Source organism: Rhamphochromis longiceps, linkage group LG6, assembly GCF_057381845.1.
Source record: "Rhamphochromis longiceps isolate RC_006_pf linkage group LG6, R_longiceps_female_GT1.1, whole genome shotgun sequence".
Lineage (NCBI taxonomy): Eukaryota > Metazoa > Chordata > Actinopteri > Cichliformes > Cichlidae > Rhamphochromis > Rhamphochromis longiceps.
The window spans coordinates 29,912,106-29,938,095 of record NC_140562.1 but is presented as its reverse complement, the minus strand read 5'-3'; the positions used below and the strand labels follow the sequence as shown (position 1 = coordinate 29,938,095).

The following is a 25,990-nucleotide window of genomic DNA, read 5'->3' as shown; positions in this document are numbered from 1 at the left end:
TTTCCACCCAGTCTCATGCTGGAGGGAATTAGGTAGGTAAACATTAAAATTTGGAAGTTGGCTCTAAAACTAGAAGCCAAGAATTGTTTACTCTATTACATTAGGAGGACTCATTTGGGAAGACTTTGCTAGGGAAACGCAACTCCCCTGCAGATATTATACCTTTAGTGTCATTTTGACAAACATTTCAGTCGTAGTTTGGTGAAAAGCGGTGGGGCCTGCATTAAAAACCTCTACCTGGCCGTCACCAAATTTTGTTCTTTTCTAACAGCTGCCACGGCATTGAATTCGGGCTAAGACAGACATGTTGTGTGTTAGGCATCAAGATAATTAACTGGTCACAGTCAGGTTTTCCTGGAAATTGACTGTATTAGTGAGTCTATTCTCTTATTCTCGCCTTTTCCCTTTAATTTTTTCCCCCCGCTTGGCAACTGTCACACAGAAAGCTTTGAAGTGGGTGTAAATAAGAAGACATGCATGCTTAATGAGCACGAGTAAAAATGGCTTAATACTTGTTTTCGCGATGTAGCTCTGCTTACCGAACTGAACGTCGAGGCAGCGTGACTGCTTAATTAAGCTGCCTGTTAACACAAAGAGGCCAACAGTGACATTTGCTGTGGTGACGGTCACATCATATCTGATTAACTTCAAGTTGTCGTTTGAAAGAGTCCCAAACATCTGCAACTAAACGCTTATTTTCACCTCCCGATCTCACTTGTAAAACTAAATATCCTACTGTGACTTGCCGAGCAGATGTAATGAGCCGAGATCAAATACTGAAAGTCATTCACAGACGCTGATATGTGAAAGGGCCAGAGAGTGAAAAGGAGAAAGGAAAAAAACAAGAAGTGAGGAATGGTCTTCTGCTTTCAGATTTACAGCCGCGGGGTCACCAGTAGAGTCGGAGCTGGAGCAGAGTGGTGCAGAACTCGCCTCCTCCTCCTTCCCTGCCTCCCTCCCTCCTGGCCTCCTTAGCCTCCTATGCTCACACCCAATTTTTTGGCTCTTTGTTACTGTATATAGGTCACACTGTGATCGTGTGTATATACAGGTGAATTTATTCTCCTTCCCAGCAAGCATATGGAAAGAGGTACTCAAAACATTTCCTAGAAGTAACTGAACAGAAGAACAATGCTGCATTTGAAGCAAAGGTCATGCCTTCGTGTGTTTTAGAGGAGAACTCATTCTGAACAGATCCTCACTGTAAAAAATCAAAATAATGCATTCATTGTGTCATGTATAGATTTTTATTTGAGTGTTTACGTTAAAGTAAAACGTGTTTTATGAGCTACTTTTATGGTTTTTTTTATGTAAAACTCTTTACTTTAACTTCTTGCCACACACCTACAGCACTAGGAACATTTCTAGAATTCTAACGACATCTGTGTGCATGTATGCATGCGAGTGTCAACTCGGCTAAGCTCAGCTATGTTGTCATCATTTAAAGAATTTATACAGTACATTTAAGGAATCATCCCAAGCGGTGCATGTCTTTTATTTGCAGAGAAGGAGCGACGGTTATAAAGCAATATTACATTTTTTCCATGTCTTTGTTCTTGGCACAACAAACAGCAACGCTGCAGTGAGTCAATTTTATCATCGCAAATATGTGATAAGAATAATATGAGGAATAGCGCTTATTTTTTAAAATAGATTAAACAGGACAGTTTTCCATCGCTTCTCACAGCCTCTGTAACAAAATGTAATGCTTGAGCGTGCGTGTGAATAAAAGTGCGTTTGCCCCCACTAGCTTACCTGAGCTCCCCGTGAAAAGCGAACACAATCTCAGCCTGAGCAGAAAGGCAGGATGTTTTTGATGAAGCAGTGGGCTTAATTTAGGCCCAGGCATTCTCAGTATCTGTCACCTAACTCCCAGTGATCTCAACACACAGTGTAGTTGTGCGCATGTGTGTGTGTGTCGGTTTATGTTTATCCACAGCTATAAATTCAAGAAATGTACACCGACATTCGGCCCCCCTATAAACTGTAATACCTCCCAAATATAAAGACAACGTCATACCCATTCCCCGTTTTATTTTGCTAGTAATAATGGAGCAAATAAAAACCGCAGCTTTACAACAGACACTACTATGATAGTGTCTCTCTGATAGGATTTTATTATGAATTATTAATACTGGCTATTAAAAAATAATCCCATTAACTCTGCCAAATGCCCCAAAATCTTGATTTCTTCTTCTAAAGAAGCTGGCTTGGTTATAGCTCCTGCTTGGCCATTAAGTAACCAAACAGGCGTAGGCATTGCCAGCAAACCAGCAAAAGCAAAAAGCGAGTGCCAGCAACCTCTGCCAAAGACTTCAGCTTGCACCCAGTGTTCTTCTCTTACTGGTACACAGAGAAATGATCTGCCTACTTCTTCGAATTGTACATTTTTCTATCCCTGTATGGATTTTTTTAAAAATTAAAAAATATTTTAAGAATGAAAACCTTTTGTTGCAAGCAGAAAGATTTAAGAGAAATTATGTAGATTCTTGTTTTTTTGAGCATGTACGTTTGCTGATATGGGCACGTGGATTTGCTCCTTCTTGGCCATTAAGTAACCAAGCAGGCGTAGGCATTGTCAGCAAACCAGCAAAACTAAAAGCCGAGCTCCTACAAACTGCCAGTGACTTTGTTTTGCACAGAGTGTTCTTCTCTTTGCTGGTACATAAATAAATTTTCTACCCTTTGAGTTTAAGACATTTTCCAGTCTGCATGGAAAATGTTCTTATTCATAATACTGACAAACCTCTGTTTTTAAGCAGCTGCATAACGTAATTATATGGATCTCCATTTTCTAGCTCTCTCTCCATCGTTGCTGGATGAGCATGTACATTTTTGAAAATCACAAAAGAGGACCTTGCGACGTCTGACCTCGAGCTTGGCGTCACTTTAATGCGGCATTAAACGAACGTGCTCCATCTCGTCAAACGACTGCACGGAGAGCTAGGAGGAGATCTCTGTGGTCGTCATGCACCCATAACGAATGGAAAGACAAGAAGACCACACAGCAGCATGGTCAGATCAGGTTGTCAGAGACCATATATAAAATCTGGGTCAGGGTCCAGGCCGTAACCTCGCTCTCACTATGGCTCCGCTCTCGCTTCTCTGTACCCGATTCCACCTTCGTCCCACGACTCTATCTTTGTGTTTTCTCCCTCTTTTAGTTGAATCACTTCACCCACTTTCCACATCCACGTCTTTATGCATTTCATTCCCTGTCTCAACCTACTCGGCCCGAGCAATCCAGGCAGGCAGGCTGCTTGTGCTGAGCTACATGGCATCTTTAGATTATATTAAATTTATTGTGAATTCATGGCAATGAACGATGCATTTAAATACAATAATGGCAAGAATCTAAATTTGTGAATTGTTGAGATAATAGTGAAACTATATTATATTATATTATATATGTATAATGCTGCATTTTTTTCTAGAAATACCAGGGCCAGAAGACAGCATGTCATTTTTAGATGTCAACTAGGGAACTGGCTTAGTACCGCTCCTCTTTCTTTCCTTTTTTTTGGGACATTTTTGATTATAACATCTGAAAGAAAAACCACAATGGTCCCTTTGTTGGAGATGAAAGTGTTTCCAGTGTTTTTAACTCTTAATGATTTCTCTGTGTTGTTTGCTTTTAGGAAGTGAAGAAGCATTTGAACAAGAAAACGGATAATTACATCAAACTTATTTATTGTAAAGTAGAACAAAAGAATGAAAAAAATTTTTTTTTACTTGTTATTTGCTGTTTTACCCACACACGAGTTATGTTCTGAAACCACTTTTAGTACTTTGAAAAAGATACTTGAGAACAGCACCCATATTTTAAAGACATACTCTGTATTCTGAGATAAGCCTCGTGACCTTTGATATGTGATTGATGTGTTTGGACTTGTTTTGTTTACCGTAGCACACAGAAATTATACTTTGCTGCCTAGCAGGCATTTTCATCTAAGAGCTACGTGAGTTCCTCTTCATATTGCTACTGGGTCCAGTTTCTGTTTATCGGGGAACATTTCCTCACATAAATCACCCGCTCTTTAAAAATAAATCCCAAAAAACATACCTTTTCTTCTATTTTGACTGTATGTGCATTAAACATATGGGATATAAATTTTAAAAATATACATTTTTGACTTTGTCTAATACATATTTTACAGAGCTAAGCTGGCTGCTAACCCTTGTTTTATAATACTGCTACTTAAACTAAATATATCAATTTCAGAATTAAGTAGAGCAACTTTTAAGTCAATTCCTTGTCAGATATTATTATTAATCTTTTAATTTGTTTTGTGTACTTTTAGAAAGTTGAATAGAAAGAGCCAGAGATAAAATTTAAGAGGTGCCACATAGTTGCCTGATCTCTAAGGCAGGCCTGGCAGGCCTGCAGCAGCTCTAACAGTGGCCTTGCTGCCATTAATAATGGGAAAATGGCAAACACTGTACAAATCAACTGGCATGAATCTCTGTGCTTCTCTACAGCACAGTCTCTCTGAACCTATTGTGGAGCTAACATGGCTGCCAGCAATAAGACATGATGACATTTATCCTGCTTTCTTGCTGGAGGCCTCCCAGTAAGGAGTTCTTGTGAACACATCTTCCGAGTGACATGGAGACGGGCCTGCAGCCACCAGCGGAGCTGAGCCGCTTTAGAGCCCTGCTGAGACCTGCGAGGCCCACAGCTTTCCCTGCCAGGGGCCTCGCTCGAAGTCAAAGTGAGTTACAACCCATGCTCTTGACACACGCATGCTAATGCAGAAGCAAGCACCCACTATGTAGGCATGCAGGCGCACGCACAGGTGGAATACATAGAGGAATATATGTGTGCAACCATAAACCAGTACAGAGGCAAAGAAATAACACTGTACGTGCAAATATATGCACACTCATACATAATGATACCCCTCTAAAAGAGATTGTAGCTCCACTGGACCACTAGATAGACTACATTTACATACAATCACACACAATCATAAATTTGGTATTTGCAGCCTAAATAAATGATATCCCTGCTTCTACCCATGCAGTAAAGTGAGCATGTCGTCCAACAGGGGCTCTATCTGTCAGGGGTAGTTTGAGATCAAGGTCCAGCAGCTGCTGGATCAGCTGGATTGATCTGTCTGGGTAAACATGAGGACTGAAAAAGAGCATGTTTGTGATTAAAGGCTTAACAGGAAGTGCGTGTGACAGTGAGAGAGAGGGAGCTTCAGTATGCTGTTTATACCCTGTACAAAAGAGAGCACTGTGTATTACCTCCATATATATGTGTGTGTGTGTTATATTGTGCTTATATCCAGCTCCATTTTAAAAAAATGTTTGGATACTGCTGGAGTCAATTTATAGCAACATCATCCTTATATTATACTGGACATTACTGGTGCAGCCCCTTAGTTCATCCTCCTTTCTTCTGATTGGCTGCCCCTCGTTAATAGAAGTCAGTGGGCGGGCGTTCTGTGCTCACAAGCGTGTACTATGTACCATTAACTGGATTGCTGCCCCTGACTGAGCCTGGTTCTGACAGAGGTTTGTTCCTGTTAAATGGGAGTTTTTCCTTCCCACTGTTGCCAAGTGCTTGTTCAGTTTAATGTTTGAATATTGGGATTTTCTCTGTTTTCTGGCCTTTACTTTACAATACATCGTGCTTCGAGGCGACGAATGTAATTTGGCAAGTTAATTCACACAACTGAAGTGAATTAAGAAAACCTCTCAAGCCACTGTAACACATTTATGACAGAAAATCAGGAAAATCATATTGGGGCTGGTTAATGTTTTTCATCGTGACTCACCTAAAAAGAGACAGTCTTCCAGGAAATGGTTACCAAAAATATTTTCCTAACCATAATCACGCAGTTTTGGTGCCTAAACATAACAAAACTGCAAAAGTGAAATTAAAAAACAACTTAAAGTTGTGACTCAACCTTTTCTGAGTTGTCACCAGATATCCAAAATTATACTGCGAATTACTGGAGACATCATCAACCCCCCCCCACCGGGTGGAATACTCAAGGCCATTTTTTTTATATTTTTTAGATACTGAGCAAATGAAGGAGAATTTACTTAAATGTGGTTGTAGCCACCTTAATTATCTTGCAAAGTGCCTTTAGATACAGAATAAATGTGTCAGTCCCTCTGCTCATTACAGCCAAAAGACCCTATTAAGCTCTCACATGAGGGCTGACCAACAGTTTCATGCTGGCTATATATGAATGTATCTCACAGCGATAATATATCGCGAGTGCATGTGTAGCTATATGGTTTGTGTCTAATCCCAGGAATGTTGATGTGGTCCAGAGTTTAATAAATGGAGGCGTGGGTGTGGAGTAAGAGTCCCCTGGAGCAGAGTTAAGGTCTTAATGTACTAAAAAGCCTTGACCCAGACCATATACACCCACTCACAGGGACACAGCACCTTCTCTCCAGTCCAGCACATTCTTTCATACTTTGGCTACGCAGCAAAGAAATATGCACTTAGACATACACGGAGATATGCAAGCACAACATGGACGATATGACCTTAAACAACAAACATGTGCAAAATGTACCGAGTGGCTCAAACACACACACACACACACACACACACACACACACACACACACAAACACATCCTTGTTGACTTGTGTTGGTCATCATTCAATGAGGAGCACATGACTTAAATCGGGTGTGGTGCATGACATCTTATCGAACAAAAGCGTCCCACAGAGAGAGCTGATGGGGGAGACGATCCCTCCCCGCTTGTCCTGTCTGTTGGGAGTCATGAGGTCTCCATCTCGTTTGCCACGCTGTGTCTCGTGGTTCAAAGTCCATAAAATGTTCAAGTTAAAAAAAAAAAAAAAATCCCCTGCTTTTAAATCTTTCAGCTGCGGTGCTGTGTTGTCAATAAATCAGCTGCTTTCCCTGAGGATAGCAACGTTATCTCCGGGAGGGAGAGGAAGTGCAAAACACTGCACGTTTTTCAAGAATGAAGCCTTTGAATTTCTTGTTATGTCCTATAAATGTCTCACCTTGAGGGTCTGATGTCTCGCAGTGAGAATGGAGGGCTTGTATTCTACACATTCAACCCGTCGCTTCTACATGCTTCTGCAGTCATGCAGAAATAAACTCAAGTATGTTTATCACAGAAGCTTTATTGTGTTTTGTCTCATTTAAGTGTCTTGCTGATAAACTTGTCATTTAACTGTCAAAATCATGACGGCTACCTCCATGTCAGATCTTACAGGGAATATTTCTTCATTTTCTCAAATGCATTGTAGCTCTGAACTTTTCTAACATTAACCAGCGGAGCTGAATATTAGAATGTAAATATCTATATCAGTTGGACCAGACATTACCCAGGCAGCCTCCTTGTAGAAAGTAAAGTCCAAATGAGCACATGTGTGAAAGGTTCAGGTAATTCACAGAGTGAGTTTGCATCACGTCCCGCCTCCTGCGCAGACTATCCAGTCGCCACTCTTTGCCCAAACCTAAACTGCACAATGCATTTCAAGTGTCACTATGCATCTATCACATGTGAGAAAAGCCAACTCTGGACAATGTGCAGACCTGATTCTCTCAACATTACCTGGAATTTATGTGTAAAACTTGCTATAGTCTCATCCACCAAAGTTGCACGTCACCATTGAGTCACCAGCTTCAGTGATAAGATTGTTTATCAGAACAAATCTTTGCAACTGTTGCAACTGTTTTGGAGTCCTGTAAGTCCTGTTAATACAGGAGAAATAATGCGCGTTGCAATTGCTCAAGTGCTTCTGTGAGAGTTAAAATGGCTAAAAAATAAATAAATCAGAACTCCACAATGACAAGAGAAGTGAAAAGAGGATTCTCAAGCTTACTCCTGAACATTCCCCTTCTCTTTCTACCTAGCTGGAAAAAGCTTGAAAAGTGTGAGCAAACTGGTGAAATCAAGCTGAGCAGGAAGGGGTAAACAGGACATTTGTGTGCATGTGTCTGTATAATCCCATCACAAGATAGTGTCGTCGAGAGCCATTGCCCCGAGGCAGCTGGCCATAGTCCATCAAGGGAACTTTAAATTAGAGTAATGCTCACTAACACAAGGTTAGACAGTTCATCTGCTGGAGAGATATGAAAAGGGGGGATTGTCTGGTGCTGTGCTGATGGCCCAGAGAAAATAGAGTGAAGAAGTTTTGAATCCCAGGCCTATACGTGGACATGGCTATTTGTAGATTGAACTGAGGCAGATGCAGACAGGGTTGGAGAGACTGAGTCCTTTGATAATCGATAATGGCCTTGACAAATGTAAGACAATGCAATATAAAAAAAAGTGAAATAAAATAAAGTTTGTCAAATGATTTGTTCCTGGTTGAGTAAAATGCTGAATAAAGTTTGTTTAAAACTAAAACTGTCTTCTTGTCCTTGTGCACAGAATATTTACTGTATAACGTTTAATTTAAATGATCAACAGTGTTTGAACTTTTTTGTCCTCCAATCTTTAAAACAAGCCCACAAATGTATCAAATGTCCCGACGCAGCTGGGCACAGTTGCTTTTGGCAAACGATGCCCAAACAGGAGTGAACAGTGTGTTGCTTACGGACTACTTAAACCTGTGGAATAATACGAATTTGGTGCTCTGACACTGTACATGTGGGACCAATTAAAGATAAACTACAGTGAACTGCACTGAACATCGTCAACCTTACAAGTATAAAAATGCAAAAGGCGCATCTGAGGGAACACGTGTGCATTTTCACGTGCTGAATCCTTCCAATAAAGTTCAGATGCGTACAAGTATGATTCATTTGGCTGCTTCAAGTTCTCCATTTATAAAAAATGGTTACAAAATATTGTCGTTTCCGTTTACGATGAGTAATCTGCTACGATTGAAAGTGCTGAAGAACTCGTGAATGGTTTACAGCATAAAACACATGAGCTTATTTAAAGCAGGAAGCTTATCCAAGAAAGCTTGCTATCAGGCTTCAACTGCTATGTAAAACTGGGTAGTTAGGCCTCCGTTGTCTATGCAAAGTGACAGCTAAAAAAACAGTCCCCTGAGCTCTGCGGGGAGAAGAGACGTGTAAATGATCTAAGTAATCTTGTTTAGATCAGCTTTTCTGAAGATATAACTGACAAGCGCACACAAACAGGAAAAATGAGTCAGACATTCCTTGCATATGAAATGCACTCCTCTCACAAATGTTATGATAAGCTATGGTAAATGCTGCTCTTTGCTGCACTTTCACTTTACAAAAAAAAGTTCTCCTTTTTATTCTGAGAAAGAGGAATGACACAAATGCTGCAGCCGGAGATGTTCTAAAATATACCCTCTTTAACTGCAGCACTATACAGTACCTTATCTGGTATGTGTTGATATCACTATTAGTCATGTGTAAAGAATCTGTGAGTGTTTGTGAGAGTTTTGTTTCCCTAGGCAAAGTTTGGCAAACCACAAAATTCCTTTAAATCTCCCCCAACTCCACCAAATTATTAACAGCTCCAAACACAGCATATTTAAAAATGCTTTGAAATTCGAGCTTGAATAAAAGAATGAGCTCGGAAATACAAGCAGAGCGTTGGCAGGATGAATTATCATTCTGATTTTGCAGAATTTTAATAAATTCTCTCTATATTTTTATTACAGCTAATATTTTTGAGCAATAATTCACTCTCATTTGTTTAATCTTCTCATGAGCTCTCATGCCTGAACTGAGCTTTGGGAAAACACCTATCTAATGAGTTCATAGGCAAAAGTGAGGAGGGAAAAAAGCCCTTTTTACCTGCCAGTGATCCAGCACATCATATTTAAAACAAAGCAAAACAAAACAAAAACTTTAAGTGTGGGAGGCCAGTGATGTGCCCCACCCAAGTAACTACCCTTTCATAGAGTCAATGAGCCCAGCCCTGAAGCTGCATCTCCAGACTTACCAATAATTCCTAACGGCCTGACCCAGAAGCTGCATCAGGAGGCCCCGTCGCACAGCCTGTGATCCACACCCCAGAGCTGCACTGGAGGAACAGCTCACACAGCCCAGTGGGACCAGTCTTGGATGTGCAAACATGCAGGAACGCCTTATCTGTGCTGTTTTCTGACAGATACTGAACAGATACAAAGACGGCTGCAGAAAAAAAAAAAAGAAAAACAGCAAAAGCGCACCTACAGACTTTTAATATTGTTCTTCAATTCCTATATTAAAAAAACAAATAAATAAAAAATAAACGTTACCAGTTACTAAACACAGTTACAGGGCTAAAATGTCTGCAGCAACTTGTGTGTTTATCATCGGTAAATACACACAGCTGTTAGAGTCCAGTGAACAATGCTGGCAGCTACACACCTCCAGCACAAGGGACACATTAAGAGAAATAGTAGGAGGAACTGGCCCATACTTTGTGTGTGTGAGGGAGTGTTTAATGTATAATGTCCTCACCATGAGAGTAGGATGAAAATCTTATTGCAGGCGAATGGATTGCAAAATGTTAGTGTGAAGTGGAACAGGATCTATTTAAAGCCATGTAAGTAAATACACGCTTCTTTTATGGAATTTTCTTCTACATGAATCAATCATTGGAAAGCAGAAAATGTCACACTATTCTGCTTTCATTTCTGCTTCACATATGCTCAATTCTGCTTAAAGTTCATGTCAAGTTTCAAATATCCTTTAGAATGAGGCCATTTTGCAACATCTGTAAAGTTTTATAAGTTTTCGGTACCTGGCTAAATGTGTAAGTTAATTTCAGTGCCAAGCATGGTGGCTTCTGCTCACTGTTCCCAAACAGATGAGAAGATTTAAACCAATCTTAGGGGTTAAACTGGGCCTGTGCGATTACAAACAGCATTCCAGCACCTTCAATTATTAATGAAATCAAAAAGAAAGTTTCATTCATAATATCAACCAAGTTCATTTCTCATGTCCCAAAGCCTGGAGTTCTTTCCAGCTGATGACAGATGATACTCAATCAACATATCATGAAGTAATTTCAGCCAACCAGCCGGCCTGCAGACGCTACTCACACCTTTTCCCCCCTGCATTATCCCTGTCATGGATGTAGATGACATAAAGTTGCAGTCGTACTAGTAGGTGCTACAGAAGGAGAAGAGCAAAAATGAACTTGGTTTTCTTTGTTTGAAGTAGCAGGTAATTTCAAATGCAACGCTTCAAATAACTCCGCAAATATCACCAAACACAAGCTGTTTCTCTATAATTTGGCACACAATCTGTCTTCTTAGTTAACTGCACATCTGCTGCAGCTGGGGAAGAAAATGGTCATGTGTGATAACTTCACTTCAGAGATTGTGAAAGGTGTAAGAAGTGGAAGAGAGAAGGGAAAAATTAGAAATTTAAGTCAAAACTGCATCAATTTTTTTTTAATTTAAAGCGTTTATGAGGTATCCTTTATCCCCATTTTTTATTTATTTAAATTAGATACTTTTATTTATTTAAATCAGATATTCTCCTGCGAGAATCATCCAATTTCTTGTTGTGAAATGTCTTAAAAAACTACAAAAAGAATAATTTGGTATCAAGCCCTTTTCTTTATCCCAGACCACAGGACATCCACGATCGGTCAGACCACAGGACAGTTTTCCGCTTCGTCTCAGTGCATCTTTAATTAGCTTCCACCCAGAGATGGCAGCAGCATTTCTGCATCTTGTTTACGTATGACTTTTCTTCATTGAATGGTTAAGTTTTGACTTGGACTTGTGAATGCAGGGAAAAAATGTGCACACTGACAATGTTTTTTAGAAGTTTTCTTTTGCTCCTGCAGAGATTTTCACTACAGACTTGTGTCTGTTTTCAGTGTGGAGATCACAGCCAGCGTTCAGTACTGATATTCAGCCTGTTCCCTTAGGTACAGAGATTTTCCAGGTCTCTGAATCCTAATGATACATGCACTGTAGATGATGAAATTCTGTATTTCTCTGGAAGTTCATCTTGAGAAATAAAAAGTATTTTATTATTGGGCTACCGTCTCAGTAATGCTGTTTTTAGAGAAGTTACACAACTTTCCAGTCTTTTACTGCACCGTTGCTCCCATCAACTGAAAAAAGTATCAGTATTTAATATGTTGTACTCTTTCCATCATTTTCTTCAGCTTTTCTTCTTTATTTAAGTTTTTTTTCTTTATAGGTTTATGTTTAATGTTTTAGCTGCTGTTACAGCAATTTCCCTCTTTTAAAAAAAATTAACTTTAAATATAGGGAACAAATCAATGCTTTCTATTTTTAATTTATATTTTACTCAGCCTAACTACTTCATGGAAACAGTGTTGTGCTTGTCAAGTCCCACAGAGCGAGATGATTTTACAGAAGCAATAGAGAGGCATGTTCACCTACTGGCATGTTCCACTGCTCAACCTGTTGATCAGGCTCTTTCCAAAAGGGCCTGAATGCTTATATTACTATGAGGTGTTTCCTTTTAAAAGTGGCATGTGGTTTATCTGTCTAAAGGAAGAAATTTATTTTAAAATTTGCGTAGGATGGACAATTTTGAGGTAACGAACATGTACACACTGGCAGCACCTCAGAGGGTGAAGAAATAAAACATCCGAAATAAAACGCCCTCATAAAACCAAGATAATGATGTGGGCAAAAGGCTAAATTGACAAGACGTACTTGCTGGGGAATTAATTTCAGAGTCTTAGTGTTGCAAGAGTAAGATATCTCATGTTTCAACAGCAATCCCAATGGCCTACAGCGACACATGAACCCAACATGGAACTTAGTCACTGGTATGGCTGGCTGTGAACACACACACATACACAGGAGAACCTCCCTCTTAGCAAACCGTATTTTTTTCACAGCGGCCGTTGTGAGTAGCAGACGGTTTTGCCATCCCTCTCCCAAAATAGCCGTCCATTAGCACAGGCAGGTCAGATGGATTTGAAACATCCATGGCAAACGGCGCTGGAGTGAAGGGCGGAGGGGTCAACAAGTGTGTGACCGCCTCTTGGAGGGCTCCACAGAGGTGGTTGTGGGTGGGCGTCAAATAGAGGCTTTTTTCGCAATTTTGTGACAATGAGTGCTTAACACCAAATAGGAGTGTCTAAGGAAAACTGGTAATATGTGTGTGTGTATGAATGTGTAAACAAAAGGTGGTGCATGGTTAATTTCCAATATTTGAGCATATTTATATGGAGTATTGATGTCACTTCCCTGGCGTGTACAACCTTTTGCTCATAACGCAACACAACTTTTTTCTTTTTCAAAAAAACAAAACAGAAACTAACTGGCAAAAACAGAAGTGCTGTGAGTCTGACTAAAGGATTACAGAAAATAAACCTACTGCTCCAATCAAATTTTAAAAGTGTATCAGCACAATTATTCAGAGTCATAACTGTAACATGTTTTTTTTTCCTTAAGAAAGCAACACCATTTGATCTTTTTCACGGTGCTGCTTAACTTGGCCATTTTCTATATTCACTGACATGTTTTTACCTTTACTGGTCTGGAGATTAAAGTAAATGGTGCTCTTTAAAATGTAATCTGACTGCATGTAGTGAGCGGTACAATGATAAATTACAGTATCTTTGGACAGCCTATATAAATGGTGGATAGACTGGTACTTAAAGCATTTTTTCTTTATTACAAACCATTGTGTAAGGAGCTTGGAAAGTAGTCCTTAGACTACGATGACCTGGATGACTGAGAACCTTCACAGACATATTACAAACCATATTCACCTCGTCACCAAGCACTTTCTAACTATCAAGGACACACTGGCACACAGATGGATGCAACATGGGTATTTGGCGTTGAGTGTACTTCAGTACTGTACCTCCACCTTTTGCCACGGGTTCTGGGTAGTGACCGAAACAATTAGATCACAAATACAAGCAGGGGAAATGAGCTTACTCTGAAGGATGGCTGTCATTTGTCATTTGGGAAGGGCTTATAGTAGAGCTGCTACTTCTCCACATCAAAGGATTGCTAGCATGCCTCCTGGACATCTCTTAGGCAAGGTGTTTCAGGTTGTCCCAATGGGAGAAGGCCCAAGGGCAGACACTGGGCACGCTGGAGAGATTTATGTCTCTCAGCTGACCTGGGAATGCCACCGTGTTTCCCTGGATGAGCTGGAGGGGTAGCTGGGGAAAGGGAGGTCCGGTCTCTCTTTACACTGCCTATCCCACGACCTGTACATCACAAAATGGATGACTGGCACTTTAGTGCACATATTGCAGGCGCCAGGGATCACACCAACAACTTTCTGATTAGCAGACTATATGGTCTTATCCTCTGAGACACAACATGTGTGTAAATATGTGTGCGCAAAGACTTTCAAGTGGTCAATCTGCTGGTTAAGTGATGACATGTTAAACTGCTACTTCTTCCCGGTGGTAATTTGTTTATATTAGCATAACCGAGGCTTTATAGTTAGCCACCAGGTAACACTCATTATATGTCAACTAGCCCAACATCACTAACCCTCCAAATGTCATTGTTAATTAGTTTTCTGTCATTGCTTATGTCCAAAGTGATATCACAGCTATTTATGCTTTAGTTTTTTAGAGATATTTAAGTCAGTACACGGTGTTATCATCTTCAGCCAGAAACTAGCAAGCTAACTTCCTGCCAACTTTGAACTTAGCCAAATCTTATTTTCTTTGATGTCTGGATGTTAACCTTTATTGCACCAACTGGGAGATCAGCCACACTGGAGCCAAAAGAATATGCACCATTGTTAACTGTTACTGTTTAATTTAATTTTAGGAAGGTGACTTTGGACCCTAGAAATGGCTAATTATATCAGATTTAACAAGCGTATACAACTATGAAAGCAGTATGTAAACGCCAGCTCATTTGCAATACTGTGGTGAAACTCTTCTTTTAAAGTTGTACATGTAGTTACAAATGTCAGTTGAAGAAGGCTTTCGTACTTCTGAAACAGAATCCAGAAGTTTGGGTTTCACTTCGGCTCTATGAAAATAGCACAAGCAAATGACCCTGTGCAGGATGTTGGATTATTTTCCACTCACACAGCTCTAGATGGGAATCATCTGACAATAAGAGTTTTCAACAAAAACCCTATATCTATGTCGAGAGCAGGGTAGTGAAGTAACGCTCCAAAATATGTTAAACAAACAAATAAACAAACAGTGGCTTCTAAGAATCTATGAAATCATTTCCTGTTGACTTCCTTTATGTTTTCACACAACAATCAGAACCATGACAAAAGTTATTTGTGTACATCAGCTTAATAAAATTTTGCTAACAAATTTATAGTCAGTAAGCGAGCAATCACATGCCCCATCTGCTTTGATCAAGTCCCGTCGAAGTTACTTTTAGCCATACTAGCACGCCCAGTCTGCCAAAGAGTTGGCTAAAAGTTTAGATGACCTCAAGCCAGCGACAGCAGAGGATAGATCCCTCTTCAACTCTCTGTATGTCCCATTCACAGGCAAGAATTTGGTGTATTGATTCATCATATAAGAAGGCCGAAGCTTGACAGGCCAACTGAACATGCAGTTTCCTAATGACTTAACCACATCAACTATTTCTCTTGTGTGCCATTCACCCCCCCTTCTTCTCTCCCTTTAGGCACCAACCATAGCTAGAACATGGTGAGTCACGTTGGAACAAAAAGCCCCATTCAAAACACACATGTATACACACACACACACACACACACACACACACACACACACACACACACACACACACACACACACACACACACACACACACACACACAATCAACTCTAGCCAGCCTGCCTTTTAATAAAAACTCCTTCTATTATTGAGTAACCCCCCCTCAATCTCCAGGCAGAACTGGTTTGCCACCGCCAGATCAGGCCAATCCAATTGCCGAGCAGGGATCAAGTCACCATGCTGGTGCTGCTCCCAGAAATCATCAGGAGCCAAACCTCCTGAGGTCCTCCTACCACATCACAAAGCCTGCTGCTTGGGCACATGAGTGTGTGTGTGTGACACAGAAAAGGCAGGATTAAAAGATAGAAACCATACGAGCAAACCAAATCTATTTTGAAGTACTATGACTTCCTTCCTCAAACAAGTCCTCAGCTGCCTCATTCGTCCCACATGACACACCATCATGATCACTCACTGGCCTTTAAACAAGCCTACGCTCTGTACAGGGGTGCTTTATTCATTTTATTTTATTGGCTTATTTTCACAATGTTGAGAAATATTCAGTCATCAGTCCTATCTGGTTCGCTCATTTTTTTTTCTCTTGCTGGCAATATTTATAATCCAAAGATGAGGTTGCAAAATGCTAGTGTGTTCTCACCCCAGAGAGACAAAAATTGCTTTCTGGCCACTGCAGCTGGTGTTTTCAAATGTCTGGTTTGATATTAGGGCTGCCACGATTAGTCGACTAGTCACGATTACGTCGACTATCAAAATCGTCGACGACTGATTTAATATTCGACGTGTCGTTTGAAGCTTTGTAAGATCGCAAAAGACGCAGGAATAATAGCAGGATTTAAGAGTGTAATAACGGACTGAAACAGAAGATGGCAGCACTGCATGTACAAGGATTCCAGCTGCCGTTAAACCCCGAAGAAGAAGAAGTAGCTGTGTCCCAGAATTCATAGCGCGGCCCAGCTTAGTTTCCAACAATGGCGGTAGCTAGTTAGTTTTAATATTACTCTTATTATTCTTTCTGGGTCACAAAATAAACGTTTAACATATTTTCAGGCGAGAATGTAGCTGTGTAAACCTCAAATATCGGCTCAGTTTATCAGGACACCACATATTTTCAAAAGCGCTCCGACGTTTTCGGAGACGTCTGTTACCCACTAGCTCGATAGCTAGCCGGGGGCTAGGTCACTAGCGCCGTGAGAACACCGGACTCCCGGCAAATTGTTTTCAAACCCACCGCCGTCTTTCGCGACTCAGGTTAAATATATATGAGTCACTTAGATAAATTAAAAATGTTGTTGTTTGGCTTTTTTTTTTTTTTTTTTTTAGTATTTTATTTGTTCCTGGGTAAATCGGTTTGGCTGAGATTAAAGTTATAGTTTTTACACAGCTGAATAAACGTCAAGCAGACAGCTGATTATCAGAAGTGTGAGATGCTGGAGAATATACCCCGGTGTCCTGTTATATTTTAGATAGCAAGGAGTTTATTAAACTTTACCGAAACAATCTGCAAATTTCATTAAAATTGAATAAACTATCATCTTGTCTTTATTTTTAGTTAGCACCTTAAAAGCTTAAAGCTGTAAGCTAATGATAGTTATATAAGCTGTAGTTTTATGTCCAGTGGATGATGATCTGATTAGTCGACTAATCGCAAAAATAATCGGTGACTAGTCGACTATCAAAATAATCGTTTGTGGCAGCCCGATTTGATATACCAGCCACAACAATTTTTGAACAATTTGATGTTTAGAGCCATGAAGTCCAACAGTTGGAGGGTGGACGTGTGTCAGCTAGGAGATCAACTGTCTTTGAGTTTTTGAATTTTGCTTCAGTGATTTTTTTCTCACTTTGTAATGTTGCATTTACATGCTGGTTAGGGTTAAGTTAATGTATGCCCCATCACAATATTAACCCTGCATGTTTAAAAGAAATAATTTCTTACCAAGTGCATTTAAATTTGATGCCAAGGGGTTCTTCAGAAGCATGCTGATGTGATTGATTAGGAGAGACAGATCTGTATAACTCATGCCTAAAAAGGGGTGCATTAGGCATAGATGCCAAAGGTCAACTTGAAGAATTCAGGAACTTAGACAAGACAGCATTTAAAAAATATATGTGCATTATTCTAAGATGAAAATATAAATCTCATTATAAAATCAAAGTCTTGCACATAAGTTAATATAAAGTCTTGGAAAGAGATTTTATATTAAGCAGCAACGGTAGATGGTAAACATACTTAATTACTTAAGAAAGTTTAACCTTTATCTGAAGCTCTGTGAGGATCCAGCAGTCTGAAAAACCAAGTGAAGATCTTTCAATACAAATTCCGTGGACAGAAACTAAAATATAGAACTTTGCATTAAAAACATATACACTTAGAGATATCCATTTCCATATCCGTGTTACTATAATCTGTGTTTGTCTGCCTTGGTTTGTTTACGTCTTTGTCTGCAAACCCCTCCTCGATTATCAGGAGCAACCAAATGTGGCACACGGGTATGTGTTAAGCTTTGTACACACTGGAAGTTATTTGCTGTAACATGGTAACAACGGAAGAAATAAATATCCATTGGCGATGGGAAGTTGGAAAGATAAACTTCTCAACTTCCACTGAGGAAACTACCAATGGGAGTGAAGAATACCAATGATTGACTTATGACCTGGTAGTAAGGACTTTAGAAGGTTACCAGGACAACCAGAGTCTGGAATGTATAAAAGCCACCAGCTGTGAGCATCAAAGCAACGCGCAATGAGCGACTCACTTCCAGTGTGTACGTAGCTTTAGGCCACCCAAGGTTTCAGTCATTTTAGCAAATGGCTAAAATAATCTTATCACTCTGTAAGCTCTTATTAAGGCATCCTGTGGTTTCACGTTCACAACAATACCATCAAATTTAAATTCACAAATGTTGAATTATTCACGACATGTTATAATGTGATCAGTTTTCCAAGGGCAAGAACAGACCAGTCAATACTATAGTGTAGACACGTAATAGTAAATAGTATAAAGCACTACAATGCAAAACACAATGAATACAATTACATGAAAACAATACATAAATAAGTCAGTAATTGTGATTACTACTGTATCATCTTATGAAAGTATAAGTACAAAAATAAGTAATGAAAGTAATGATAGTGTTTAGTGAGAAGAAGGTAATGATAGCATTCAAATGATTTAGTAAATTACTTCTGTTTGACAACTAAATCCAACCCAACAATAGAATCAACTCATAAATAAATAATTTCTTTTCTGAACTTCACTCGGTGAGGTTTTGGTTTGAAGAACTCTCTAAAGATCTCCAGTGTATTTACACTTGTTTATTATAAATGTATGAAACATGTTTTCTCCAGGCATTGTGCCAGTATTCCCACTAACAAGAGGAATCCCTGTGTAGGTAACAAAGTATAAGTCATATGCTAGTATGTGTGTGCCTCGTTTAGAATAAGTTCATAGAGAGGTGCTTCACACAGTTTTTTGATCTCATGATCATTTGTAGTGTGACCTTTGGTAACCTGTGGTTCAAAGATTTCTGAAGAAAGTCTTCAGAAACCTGAAGCCTTTCTTCAGAAATTTGCCAGGTAACCTGGCAAATAAGAACAAGTGAAAGATATTTGCAGACTTGATTTTTGAGATTATTACATACTATGTATTTTACACTAGAAAGTCCATGAATGTAAGCACGAAATGAGCAAAGTTAGAAATGTGTTTTCTTTTATCTAACAGTTGAGTTAATTTGACTGGAAAAACGTCTTTCTGTCATGACTGTTCGCTCAAAGCATGGGAGTCAAGTTCCCAGTTGAAAAGCAAATAGAGTACTCAGCGCATTTGCGTTGATATTGTGCTTATGGTGATGGGGCGTGGAAGGCCGGAGTTATCCCTGGGGGGAAATGCCTACCTGTGAAATATGAGGCAATTATCCAAACACACACAGACCCTCCATTACTGACATCCAGTTCAGGAGTTTAACTGTCTCTGCATGTTCCCTAGCTGCATGCTGCTTAGAATACATGTATACTCCTAAAGAAAACTTTTACGTGCCAAATGCTTCCCATAAACATGCTCAAAAAGTGTCCTTAAAGTTTAAAAATGCTTCTGATCAAATTCTCATGACATGCTTTAGTGATTTAGTTGTGACTCAGAGTTATTTCAGGTATTTCACTCAGTTCAATGAGCTGTGGCAGCACACATATGTTTACTCTGGCTAACTCCCAGCGTATGCAAAGCGGCACAATCATGATCAAGGTTATAAAGTTATGGATATGAGTGGCACGTCAGTACAGTTTACTTCATGATGTTTCCTGCCTGCGGTGACTAACCTCTGCTTTTTGGCTTGCATTTAATTGCAAGAAATCACAGTCAGTAAAATCTCATTTTAGTGTTTTTTTTAGTAATATATTTTTGGCAGGAGAGTAAATTCTGATATGAAACACAAAAGATCAAATTTTGTCTTTTGGTGGGAAAAGTGTGTTAAACATGATAGTGCCAACAAGCCTTGTTTACCATCTTAATCCAATGTATCAACATGCTAACATTTACTTATTTGAACTGAACAAAGTACAGCTGTGGCTGATGGGAAGGTGTATTTGCTTTGCCAGTATTTAGTCATCCAATAGCCAAGCCAGTAGACAAATTAAAATTTTAAACTGGTGACTGGTTTAGAGGCTAAAGTTAAAGTTGCTGAGACATCTTCTTTAGAACCACAAATATGAACCTCATGTTCGTGCCTGAAGTGGTCACCAAACCAGAAAATTTCTCAGAAATCAGTCTTGATATGTTTTAATTTGGACCGAAGTTTTTCACCGACAATAGGAAGACTAACACACCAACACTGCTGTTCATTAATCTGCTAACACTGCTAAAAAGCCAAAAGTTGTAAAGCCGGCGTATCGCTATTACCTCGGGATCCCATGTCTCTAAACTGTACTAAGGCAGACCAGCACTGAATTAAAAAAAGAAAAAGGAACTGTCAGCTGCGTGGTTGATAGTTCATATTTCCAACATGTTTTTCTTTGTGAGCCCAGATTTTTCAGACTATTATGTTTGCCTATCTGCAGCATGGGTTACATCATGTGGAGAACTGATGCAATTCCCTCACTTAGCATGTAAAAGGACATATCTACAGGCAATGGTGTATTTTGTCCTTACATAGCATGAATACAGGAAGACTTTGAGTCTCTGTTAAAAAAGAAAAGGCAATAGTAATAATAGACATTGTTGAGAGGCATTTTTTCCTATTCACATTACTCTCATTTGGCTCCTGACCCAGATTTAAAAAAAAGAAAGAAAAAAAACTCCAACAAAAACGCCTAATGGGGATTGTGTAGACCTGCAGCACACTTTGTGGCATGTGCACCGCTGGGTGTGGTGAGAACAGAAGCCATGACGGAGGTTACTAAGAGGAAAGAAGAGAGCTTGGAAAGCAAGGATGAGTCAGTGTCATCAGCCAGACTGTATCTCAATATAAAGGGCAGGGGTGACAACCTGTCTTCCCCACACCCAAGCCCACTCTCCATCCCTCTCATCCACCCCTCCCGCCTTGCCCAGAAATCTAATACCAACTAAGGAGACCAGAGGGTGGTATTTTACCAAACCAATTTATAATAAACCAACACCAACTCAGTGTGAGTCACAAAGGAATTTCCCTGACACATATTTTAACCAAAGACAGTCTTTCTTACTTTCAACATCCTGTTTGAGCTCTATGGCATCAAGTAAACTAGGTCATATGCACCAAGGCCTTCAGTTCAGACACACCTCAAACATTAGCAATCGTCTAAATATGCACGAGTCTGTTTTTACTTGTGTTTGTTTAATTATAGGATGTTTACTCAGGCAATTATTTCATTTTATTTTTACTTTGTCTAGACTAACTACTTAATGGTAGTTCTTTGGTCTTATTATACTAAATGTTTTAATCGACAGTGAGGGAAATAGTTATTTAATCCCCTGCTGAGTTAAGTTTTTTTTTTTTAAACATACTACATTAAAAGTTATAAATTGAAGTACTTGATCCGCAAGCAAATCATGACTTAGTACTTGGTGGAGAAACTCTAGCTGGCAAGCACAGCGGTAAGAAGTTTCTTGTAGTTGGATACCAGGTTTGCACACATCTCAGGCGCCATTTTGGTGATTTTTTTATAGGATTGAGGTCTGTAGCTTAATGTGCTTCTAGCCACTCCTTTGTTGCCTTGATTACATGTTTTGGGTCATTGTGATGCTGAAAGACCCACCCACCACCCAGAAAGGAAGTTCTTTTCCAAAAATTTATTGTCCATTGGCTCAATGTGGTGAAGTTGTCCTGTACAATCTTACAATCTCCAGATTGAGGGTGATTGATGGTTGTTTTATATTTGTTCCATTTCCAAATAATCGCACCAATGGCTGTCACCATCTGGCCAAGCTGCTTTCTGATGATCTTGTATCCCATTCAAACCTTGTGCAGGTCTACGGTTTTGTCCCTGACGTCCTTTGACCACTCTTTGGCCTTGCCCATGATTGTGGAAGGGAAGAAACTGAATCTGATCCAGAGTCTTTGTTGGTTGGTAGGAGATCAAATATTTTTTCACACAATAAAATGCACATCAATTTCTAACTTTTATGTAACTGTGTGCTTCTTTGTTGATATTCTGTCTCTCTCCATTAAAATGCAAATACCTTACAAATTAGAGACTGTTCATTCTTTCTAATTGAGCAAACTTACAAATGATCAAATAATTGTTGCCCAACATTGTACAACAGATTACATCAGATAACTGACAAACCACCCTCTGTGTGTGTGTGTGTGTGTGTGTCTCCTTTGTTGAACAGATGCATCAGACAGATGAACTGACTGCTGTGAAGAGAGTAAAATACCTGCAGAAGGAGTGTCGGATCTTTTTTTTGTTGTTATTTTTATTCTTGTATTTAAAAGATCTGTGTAGCTCTCAGGGATGTAAAAGGGAGTCTGAGCTGTAACAGGAGTGTGTGTGTGTGTGTGTGTGTGTGTGTGTGTGTGTGTGTACACATGTGTGAGTTTGAGCACACTGTGTGTATGTGTGTGAGATTAGAGAAGGGCAAAGAGTTGAGGTGGTGTTTGATGCTAGTCTCAGTGGCAGGCTTAAAAAAAAACAAAAACCTGTCACTCAGCTTCTCTCCACGCAATGCATACACACACAAACACACATGTGACCACCCGCATACACTACACTCACACAATCTGGCTCTCCAGCACAGACATAGACTTCTAGCAGCAACACCTCTGACCATGTAAAACCTCTCTCCCTGTGCAGGCACACACATGCAACTTTATAGGCACACACACAGAACAGTTCTAAGCATACAAATAAACCAAGTCAATTCAGCGTATAATCGGTGTATCGTAAAGGATCAATTCCTGCAGAACACGCACATGTACTGGAGTACACATTCACAGACATACAGACTTACTGTATGGATGCTGTACTCTTGTGTGTAATCGTAAAGTAAATAGGGTGCTAAGTAAACACCTAACTCAGCAACTTATTCTCTTTGTCACGTACACACATTTATCCAGCACCCTAGCTGGGAGATCTCGCTCTTTCCTTTACAGTAGGCCATTTCTTTCAACAGATTTATCACCGGTGTTGCACAACCTATTCGATTATCTGTGTCTGTGTGCCCTTCGTGAGAGAGTGACCAACTGAGCTTCTGTGATAGTGTCTCTGCGGGTGTTTGTGTGTATCAGAGGGCCGTAGGCTCAAGCTATTAAGATCAGTATAGTGGTGAGATATGTGATCTGAGGGATGCTACTTCAGAGAAGTGAACAAAGCAGATGCTGTTCCAGAGAAGAAACTGCACAAGGCCAACATACAAACCCTGGGGGACCCCTCTACAGTGCTTTGGAGCAACTATTGTATTTGGCTGAATGTATGAACGCCAACAGTTTAATCTAACACAGTATAAAGGACTGCCAAGAAAATCTGATGTGTTATTATTGTCACGTTTAACCATCTGTCTTGGGGTTTTGGTCCAAATTTCTTATTCACAAAGTTGAATAATATCAGGCCCTCCCAACAGGGACGTTTGTGACAACGCATTGATATTCCTGACAGGAACTGTCGGGGGTCTTTGGATGTGTTGTGTGAGATCTCTTCCTCACAGAGGTGAGTGACAAATAAAGAAAGAAATATTAACTATAAAGAAAAACAGATTTAAAGATAAAGAAGGACAAAGACAGCCAAAACAGAAATAATCTACAAATTACTTTCGTGAAAGGAAAATGTGTGCTGAATTTTCAAATGGAGAATAACAGTGGAGAAATTTAAGAAGGAAGGAGGAAAATAATAGAGGTCAGTGACAAATACTTCTGCAAAAAGTAAATACAAATTAAACAAATCACACACAGCCAAGTGTTCAAGATATATACCTTCACACTAGTTTCAGCACACTGTTGTTGAGCTCCATTGGCACGGAAAGATAAATCTGGAAGGCCGACTGGACAGAAATCCCAAAGCTGCCATTTTAAGGATGCAGAACTGCGGATTAGCCATGGCATGTAAAACTTCAGTGAAGAAGCAAAGTGGTCGGACAAGAAACAACAAGAATAAAAAGTCATCCAGAAAACTATTTGTGAGTCATTCGCTGGAAAAAAAAAAGTCTTCAAATTATTTGTTTAACCTCCTAAGACCCGAACTCTTCCACGGCATGCATTTTTAATTTCTATTTGATATCTGGGCTGATTGTTTTTACATTCATTAGGCCCCAAAGAATTACCAGATTTTTTTTTTACCTTATTTTTGTTTTTATGAAAAATCAGAGCCACATATGAGGATATTCGTTTAAAATTTTGATAGAACAGTAGCAGTATAATGTCCTCGTAAGTGGATATCAGGCCCTTGTAGAACAAAATTGAGTATTTTGGTCTAAATAACCCAAAATGTGATGTCCACATATGTGGACGCCGGGTCCTAGGAGGTTAAATACTTACCAGCCTGACAGACACTTTTTTTCTTTAACTATTATGATTTTAAATATGAATATTCTTCCTTCATAATAGTCTAAGAACATACATTTATTATCTGTAGTTGTTTGTAAAAATATTACAATATAATATATGTAATATATTTAAAACAAACACATTATTTGTTGTAAAATAGGCAGCTGAGATAAGCTAAGATTTCACATTGATGAGAACTGATGAGAAAGGGTCTGCTTTACATATGTATAAATACAATTTTTTAAATATATTAAAAAGTTGAGACTGATAATCAGCATTCTAGCTGTTACTATGCATTTTATTTGTACTATAAATAATATAATAATTTTGTACAAACAGACAAAAAGGAATAATAATAAATAAGTTATATTGCTAATGTGAGAATTTGATGTTGTTAGTTATGAACCTGTGATGTGAACATCGTGTCAGATCAGGTTTATAAAAAACACTTTAATAATATATAAATGTATTATCCAGGAGAAAAGAAGACCCATAAAAACCTCCCTGTAATGATTTAAATGTTATTTTGCTGTAATTTTAAAATGTAATTTTACAGTAGACCTTAATATATTACAAAATGAACACAAATTTCTATTTCTATTTCAAAATCATTCCCCGAATACCAGACCGTTAATTTAACCAGTCTAAATAATCCTGCTCACAATTTTTTAGTCAGCAATGAATTTTCTTTAAGAGAATAAAATGTGTGAGGGAAATTCTGCACTCTGTTATTTGGTTTCTGCAACATTTTAATAGCTTCAAAAGAATCCTGGCTTTTAAACACACACACACACACACACACACACACACACACACACACACACACACACACACACACACACACACACGTGTCATATGAGGGTGACTGTTTGAAACAGCCTTCTTCCACGTGTCCTGCAAACCACTCAAATGATAAAACTGGAAATCAAAATGATTTAAAATAAGGATAAAGTCAAGAAAGCGTACAGAAAAATAAGGTAACAGCTCTTTTTAAAAATACCACCTATTTGGTAACACTTACTATCCTATAGTCAATCATAATTGATCTGAAATCACTCTCCTCAGTGTGTTTTTTCAAGCCAAAGGTCCTTTTACAAAAGGAAAAGAAAACAGATATTTTAAAAACATCAGTGTCAGAAAGGATTTCAGTTTCGGTCTGTTACAGTAAAAACTGACAGAATACATTAGCCTGACTTAAATTATATCAGTATTTTTTTGTCTCCTTGAGAACTCACAGGATTAAAAATGCTATGATTTTTCTAACTGTGCTTGGCAGCAACTGGATGCCTGCAGCCGCTTCCAGCACAACAGCACAGCACACAAACATGTATGAATAAGTTATGAAACATGAATCCATTTGGTCTGCGTTCAACAGATCTTTCTCCTTTTATTGCACTTATCGAACTAGATACATCTGACAAAGCTTAAGGCCGCAATGCAGCCAAATTCTTGTAAAGGAATCCTCTGTCGATTTCACTCCGT

The 25,990-nt window shown here is 39.2% G+C and overlaps 1 long non-coding RNA gene across 1 annotated transcript in view; it reads left to right on the top strand.

Moving 5' to 3' along the window:
• LOC146668266 (uncharacterized) overlaps positions 1 to 23,481 on the top strand; it is a 40,547-nt gene extending 17,066 nt beyond the window's left edge. Inside the window, exons 2-3 of the long non-coding RNA XR_014912140.1 lie at positions 21,998 to 22,097; positions 22,363 to 23,481. This is a non-coding gene — a long non-coding RNA (uncharacterized LOC146668266). The remainder of the gene's footprint in view (positions 1 to 21,997; positions 22,098 to 22,362) is intronic.
• The last annotated feature ends 2,509 nt before the right edge of the window (positions 23,482 to 25,990 follow it).